The following is a 7500-nucleotide window of genomic DNA, read 5'->3' on the forward strand; positions in this document are numbered from 1 at the left end:
AAACCTCCTCCACCACCGAGTCGCGGAGAGCACGACAGGTTCACAGTTAGTACCTCGTCCTCCTGTGTGTGTGTGTCACTGTGTGTGTGTGTGTTACTGTGTGTGTGTTACTGTGTGTGTGTTACTGTGTGTGTGTCACTGTGTGTGTGTTACTGTGTGTGTGTGTGTCACTGTGTGTGTGTGTGTCACTGTGTGTGTCACTGTGTGTGTGTGTGTCACACTGTGTGTGTGTTACTGTGTGTGTGTCACTGTTTGTGTCACTGTGTGTTACTGTGTGTGTCACTGTGTGTGTGTGTCAGTGTGTGTGTGTGTCACTGTGTGTGTCACTGTGTGTGTCACTGTGTGTGTGTCACTGTGTGTGTGTGTCACTGTGTGTGTGTGTCACACTGTGTGTGTGTGTTACTGTGTGTGTGTCACTGTGTGTGTCACTGTGTGTTACTGTGTGTGTCACTGTGTGTGTGTGTTACTGTGTGTGTCACTGTGTTACTGTGTGTGTGTGTGTGTCACTGTGTGTGTGTGTGTTACTGTGTGTGTGTTACTGTGTGTGTGTGTTACTGTGTGTGTGTGTGTCACTGTGTGTCACTGTGTGTGTGTGTCACTGTGTGTGTGTCACTGTGTGTGTGTCACTGTGTGTGTGTGTGTCACTGTGTGTGTGTGTGTCACTGTGTGTGTGTGTGTCACTGTGTGTGTGTGTCACTGTGTGTGTGTGTTACTGTGTGTGTGTTACTGTGTGTGTCACTGTGTGTGTGTCACTGTGTGTGTGTGTGTGTTACTGTGTGTGTGTCACTGTGTGTCACTGTGTGTGTGTGTTACTGTGTGTGTGTTACTGTGTGTGTGTCACTGTGTGTGTGTGTCACTGTGTGTGTGTGTGTGTCACTGTGTGTGTGTCACTGTGTGTGTCACTGTGTGTGTGTCACTGTGTGTGTCACTGTGTGTGTGTCACTGTGTGTGTCACTGTGTGTGTGTGTCACTGTGTGTGTGTGTGTCACTGTGTGTTTGTGTCACTGTGTGTGTCACTGTGTGTGTCACTGTGTGTTTTTCACTGTGTGTGTCACTGTGTGTGTGTCACTGTGTGTGTCACTGTGTGTGTGTGTCACTGTGTGTGTGTCACTGTGTGTGTGTGTGTGTCACTGTGTGTGTCACTGTTTGTGTCACTGTGTGTGTGTATCACTGTGTGTGTGTCACTGTGTGTGTGTGTGTCACTGTGTGTGTCACTGTGTGTGTCACTGTGTGTGTGTCACTGTGTGTGTCACTGTGTGTGTGTCACTGTGTGTGTGTCACTGTGTGTGTGTCACTGTGTGTGTCACTGTGTGTGTCACTGTGTGTGTGTGTCACTGTGTGTGTGTGTCACTGTGTGTGTGTGTCACTGTGTGTGTGTCACTGTGTGTGTGTGTCACTGTGTGTGTCACTGTGTGTGTTTGTGTCACTGTGTGTGTGTCACTGTGTGTGTGTGTGTCACTGTGTGTGTGTCACTGTGTGTGTGTGTCACTGTGTCACTGTGTGTGTGTCACTGTGTGTGTGTGTGTGTCACACTGTGTGTGTGTCACTGTGTGTGTGTGTCACTGTGTGTGTGTCTCTGTGTGTGTCACTGTGTCACTGTGTGTGTCACTGTGTGTGTCACTGTGTGTGTGTCACTGTGTGTGTGTGTCACTGTGTGTGTGTCACTGTGTGTGTGTCACTGTGTGTGTGTGTGTCACTGTGTGTGTGTCACTGTGTGTGTGTGTCACTGTGTGTGTGTCACTGTGTCACTGTGTGTGTATCACTGTGTGTGTGTGTCACTGTGTGTGTCACTGTGTGTGTCACTGTGTGTGTGTCACTGTGTGTGTCACTGTGTCACTGTGTGTGTCACTGTGTGTGTGTGTCACTGTGTCACTGTGTGTGTGTCACTGTGTGTGTGTCACTGTGTGTGTCACTGTGTGTGTGTCACTGTGTGTGTGTGTCACTGTGTGTGTCACTGTGTCACTGTGTGTGTCACTGTGTGTGTGTCACTGTGTGTGTGTGTCACTGTGTGTGTGTTTCACTGTGTGTGTCACTGTGTGTGTGTCACTGTGTGTGTGTCACTGTGTGTGTGTGTCACTGTGTGTCACTGTGTGTGTGTCACTGTGTGTGTGTCACTGTGTGTGTGTGTGTCACTGTGTGTGTCACTGTGTGTGTTACTGTGTGTGTCACTGTGTGTGTGTGTCACTGTGTCACTGTGTGTGTGTGTCACTGTGTGTGTGTGTGTCACTGTGTGTGTCACTGTGTGTGTTACTGTGTGTGTCACTGTGTGTGTGTTTCACTGTGTGTGTCACTGTGTGCGTGCCACTGTGCGTGTGTCACTGTGTGTGTGTCACTGTGTCACTGTGTGTGTGTCACTGTGTGTGTCACTGTGTGTGTCACTGTGTGTGTGTGTGTCACTGTGTGTGTGTGTCACTGTGTGTGTGTCACTGTGTGTGTGTGTCACTGTGTGTGTGTCACTGTGTGTGTGTGTGTCACTGTGTGTGTCACTGTGTGTGTGTCACTGTGTGTGTCACTGTGTGTGTGTCACTGTGTGTGTCACTGTGTGTGTCACTGTGTCACTGTGTGTGTGTCACTGTGTGTGTGTCACTGTGTGTGTGTGTCACTGTGTGTGTGTCACTGTGTGTGTCACTGTGTGTGTGTGTCACTGCGTGTGTCACTGTGTGTGTGTCACTGTGTGTGTGTCACTGTGTGTGTCACTGTGTGTGTGTCACTGTGTGTGTTTGTCACTGTGTGTGTGTCACTGTGTGTGTGTGTCACTGTGTGTGTCACTGTGTCACTGTGTGTGTGTCACTGTGTGTGTGTGACACTGTGTGTGTGTCACTGTGTGTGTGTCACTGTGTGTCACTGTGTGTGTGTCACTGTGTGTGTGTCACTGTGTGTGTGTGTGTGTCTGTGTGTGTGTGTCACTGTGTGTGTCACTGTGTGTGTCACTGTGTGTGTGTGTCACTGTGTGTGTCACTGTGTCACTGTGTGTGTCACTGTGTGTGTGTGTAACTGTGTGTGTGTCACTGTGTGTGTCACTGTGTGTGTGTGTGTCACTGTGTGTGTCACTGTGTGTGTGTGTGTCACTGTGTGTGTGTCACTGTGTGTGTGTCACTGTGTGTGTGTGTGTCACTGTGTGTGTCACTGTGTGTGTGTCACTGTGTGTGTGTCACTGTGTGTGTGTGTGTCACTGTGTGTGTGTGTTTGTGTGTGTGTGTGTGTCACTGTGTGTGTGTGTGTCACTGTGTGTGTGTGTCACTGTGTGTGTCACTGTGTGTGTGTCACTGTGTCACTGTGTGTGTGTGTCACTGTGTGTGTCACTGTGTGTCACTGTGTGTTTGTGTCACTGTGTGTGTCACTGTGTGTGTGTCACTGTGTGTGTCACTGTGTGTGTGTGTCACTGTGTGTGTCACTGTGTGTGTCACTGTGTGTGTGTCACTGTGTGTGTCACTGTGTGTGTGTCACTGTGTGTGTGTGTCACTGTGTGTATCACTGTGTGTGTGTCACTGTGTGTGTGTCACTGTGTGTGTGTCACTGTGTCACTGTGTGTGTGTGTCACTGTGTGTGTCACTGTGTGTGTGTCACTGTGTGTGTCACTGTGTGTGTGTCACTGTGTGTGTGTGTCACTGTGTGTGTGTCACTGTGTGTGTCACTGTGTGTGTGTCACTGTGTGTGTGTGTCACTGTGTGTGTCACTGTGTGTGTGTCACTGTGTGTGTCACTGTGTGTGTGTCACTGTGTGTGTTACTGTGTGTGTCACTGTGTGTGTGTCACTGTGTGTGTCACTGTGTGTGTGTCACTGTGTGTGTCACTGTGTGTGTGTCACTGTGTGTGTCACTGTGTGTGTCACTGTGTGTGTGTCACTGTGTGTGTCACTGTGTGTGTGTCACTGTGTGTGTCACTGTGTCACTGTGTGTGTGTGTCACTGTGTGTGTGTCACTGTGTGTGTTTGTCACTGTGTGTGTGTCACTGTGTGTGTGTCACTGTGTGTGTGTCACTGTGTGTGTCACTGTGTGTGTGTCACTGTGTGTGTCACTGTGTGTGTGTCACTGTGTGTGTGTCACTGTGTGTGTCACTGTGTGTGTGTGTCACTGTGTGTGTGTGTCACTGTGTGTGTGTCACTGTGTGTGTCACTGTGTCACTGTGTGTGTGTGTCACTATGTGTGTGTCACTGTGTGTGTTTGTCACTGTGTGTGTGTCACTGTGTGTGTGTCACTGTGTGTGTTACTGTGTGTGTGTGTCACTGTGTGTGTGTGTGTCACTGTGTGTGTGTCACTGTGTGTGGGTCACTGTGTGTGTGTGTGTCACTGTGTGTGTGTGTCACTGTGTGTGTGTGTCACTGTGTGTGTCACTGTGTGTGTTTGTCACTGTGTGTGTGTGTCACTGTGTGTGTTTGTCACTGTGTGTGTGTCACTGTGTGTGTGTGTCACTGTGTGTGTCACTGTGTCACTGTGTGTGTGTCACTGTGTGTGTGTGACACTGTGTGTGTGTGTCACTGTGTGTGTGTCACTGTGTGTGTGTCACTGTGTGTGTGTGTCACTGTGTGTGTCACTGTGTCACTGTGTGTGTGTCACTGTGTGTGTGTGCCACTGTGTGTGTGTGTCACTGTGTGTGTGTCACTGTGTGTGTGTCACTGTCTGTGTCACTGTGTCACTGTGTGTGTGTCACTGTGTGTGTGTGTCACTGTGTGTGTGTGTCACTGTGTGTGTCACTGTGTGTGTCACTGTGTGTCACTGTGTGTGTGTGTGTCACTGTGTGTGTCACTGTGTGTGTGTCACTGTGTGTGTCACTGTGTGTGTGTCACTGTGTGTGTCACTGTGTGTGTCACTGTGTGTGTGTCACTGTGTGTGTCACTGTGTGTGTGTGTCACTGTGTGTGTGTCACTGTGTGTGTGTGTCACTGTGTGTGTGTCACTGTGTGTGTGTGTCACTGTGTGTGTGTCACTGTGTGTGTCACTGTGTGTGTGTCACTGTGTGTGTGTCACTGTGTGTGTGTGTGTCACTGTGTGTGTGTCACTGTGTGTGTGTCACTGTGTGTCTGTGTGTGTGTGTCACTGTGTGTGTGTCACTGTGTGTGTGTGTGTGTCACTGTGTGTGTGTCACTGTGTGTGTGTGTCACTGTGTCACTGTGTGTTTGTCACTGTGTGTGTGTGTGTCACACTGTGTGTGTGTCACTGTGTGTGTGTCTCTGTGTGTGTCACTGTGTCACTGTGTGTGTCACTGTGTGTGTCACTGTGTGTGTGTCACTGTGTGTGTGTGTCACTGTGTGTGTGTGTCACTGTGTGTGTGTCACTGTGTGTGTGTGTGTCACTGTGTGTGTGTCACTGTGTGTGTGTGTCACTGTGTGTGTGTCACTGTGTCACTGTGTGTGTATCACTGTGTGTGTGTCACTGTGTGTGTCACTGTGTGTGTCACTGTGTGTGTGTCACTGTGTGTGTGTCACTGTGTGTGTCACTGTGTCACTGTGTGTGTCACTGTGTGTGTGTGTCACTGTGTCACTGTGTGTGTGTCACTGTGTGTGTGTCACTGTGTGTGTCACTGTGTGTGTGTCACTGTGTGTGTGTGTCACTGTGTGTGTCACTGTGTCACTGTGTGTGTCACTGTGTGTGTGTGTCACTGTGTGTGTGTTTCACTGTGTGTGTCACTGTGTGTGTGTCACTGTGTGTGTGTGTCACTGTGTGTCACTGTGTGTGTGTCACTGTGTGTGTGTCACTGTGTGTGTGTGTGTCACTGTGTGTGTCACTGTGTGTGTTACTGTGTGTGTCACTGTGTGTGTGTGTCACTGTGTCACTGTGTGTGTGTGTCACTGTGTGTGTGTGTGTCACTGTGTGTGTGTGTCACTGTGTGTGTGTGTCACTGTGTGTGTGTCACTGTGTGTGTGTGTGTCACTGTGTGTGTCACTGTGTGTGTGTGTGTCACTGTGTGTGTGTGTGTCACTGTGTGTGTGTGTCACTGTGTGTGTCACTGTGTGTGTGTGTGTCACTGTGTGTGTCACTGTGTGTGTGTCACTGTGTGTGTCACTGTGTGTGTGTCACTGTGTGTGTCACTGTGTGTGTCACTGTGTCACTGTGTGTGTGTCACTGTGTGTGTGTCACTGTGTGTGTGTGTCACTGTGTGTGTGTCACTGTGTGTGTCACTGTGTGTGTGTGTCACTGCGTGTGTCACTGTGTGTGTGTCACTGTGTGTGTGTCACTGTGTGTGTGTGTCACTGTGTGTGTGTCACTGTGTGTGTTTGTCACTGTGTGTGTGTCACTGTGTGTGTGTGTGTGTGTCACTGTGTGTGTCACTGTGTCACTGTGTGTGTGTCACTGTGTGTGTGTGACACTGTGTGTGTGTCACTGTGTGTGTGTCACTGTGTGTCACTGTGTGTGTGTCACTGTGTGTGTGTCACTGTGTGTGTGTGTGTCTGTGTGTGTGTGTCACTGTGTGTGTCACTGTGTGTGTCACTGTGTGTGTGTGTCACTGTGTGTGTCACTGTGTCACTGTGTGTGTCACTGTGTGTGTGTGTAACTGTGTGTGTATCACTGTGTGTGTCACTGTGTGTGTGTGTGTGTCACTGTGTGTGTCACTGTGTGTGTGTGTCACTGTGTGTGTGTCACTGTGTGTGTGTCACTGTGTGTGTGTGTGTGTCACTGTGTGTGTCACTGTGTGTGTGTCACTGTGTGTGTGTCACTGTGTGTGTGTGTGTCACTGTGTGTGTGTGTTTGTGTGTGTGTGTGTCACTGTGTGTGTGTGTGTCACTGTGTGTGTGTGTGTCACTGTGTGTGTCACTGTGTGTGTGTACCTGTGTCACTGTGTGTGTGTGTCACTGTGTGTGTCACTGTGTGTCACTGTGTGTTTGTGTCACTGTGTGTGTCACTGTGTGTGTGTCACTGTGTGTGTCACTGTGTGTGTGTGTCACTGTGTGTGTCACTGTGTGTGTGTCACTGTGTGTGTCACTGTGTGTGTGTCACTGTGTGTGTGTGTCACTGTGTGTCTCACTGTGTGTGTGTGTGTCACTGTGTGTGTCACTGTGTGTGTGTCACTGTGTGTGTCACTGTGTGTGTGTCACTGTGTGTGTGTGTCACTGTGTGTATCACTGTGTGTGTGTCACTGTGTGTGTGTCACTGTGTCACTGTGTGTGTGTGTCACTGTGTGTGTCACTGTGTGTGTCACTGTGTGTGTGTCACTGTGTGTGTGTCACTGTGTGTGTGTCACTGTGTGTGTGTCACTGTGTGTGTGTGTCACTGTGTGTGTGTTACTGTGTGTGTCACTGTGTGTGTGTCACTGTGTGTGTCACTGTGTGTGTGTCACTGTGTGTGTCACTGTGTGTGTGTCACTGTGTGTGTGTGTCACTGTGTGTGTCACTGTGTGTGTCACTGTGTGTGTGTGTGTCACTGTGTGTGTGTCACTGTGTGTGTCACTGTGTCACTGTGTGTGTGTCACTGTGTGTGTGTGTCACTGTGTGTGTGTCACTGTGTGTGTGTGTGTCACTGTGTGTGTGTCACTGTGTGTGTCACTGTGTGTGTGTCACTGTGTGT

General features: G+C 49.5%; 1 long non-coding RNA gene across 1 annotated transcript in view; it reads left to right on the plus strand.

The window, feature by feature from the left end:
- The window catches only part of LOC142907722 (uncharacterized), a 92206-nt gene that overhangs the window by 67460 nt on the left and 17246 nt on the right, over positions 1-7500 (plus strand). The window contains exon 4 of the long non-coding RNA XR_012931237.1: positions 1-45. This exon is cut by the window's left edge and continues 22 nt beyond it. This is a non-coding gene — a long non-coding RNA (uncharacterized LOC142907722). The remainder of the gene's footprint in view (positions 46-7500) is intronic.

Source organism: Petromyzon marinus, chromosome 82 (genome assembly GCF_048934315.1).
Source record: "Petromyzon marinus isolate PM22_M1 ecotype Great Lakes invasive population chromosome 82, UKy_Petmar_22M1.pri1.0, whole genome shotgun sequence".
In the NCBI taxonomy this organism is placed as follows: Eukaryota; Metazoa; Chordata; class Hyperoartia; order Petromyzontiformes; family Petromyzontidae; genus Petromyzon; species Petromyzon marinus.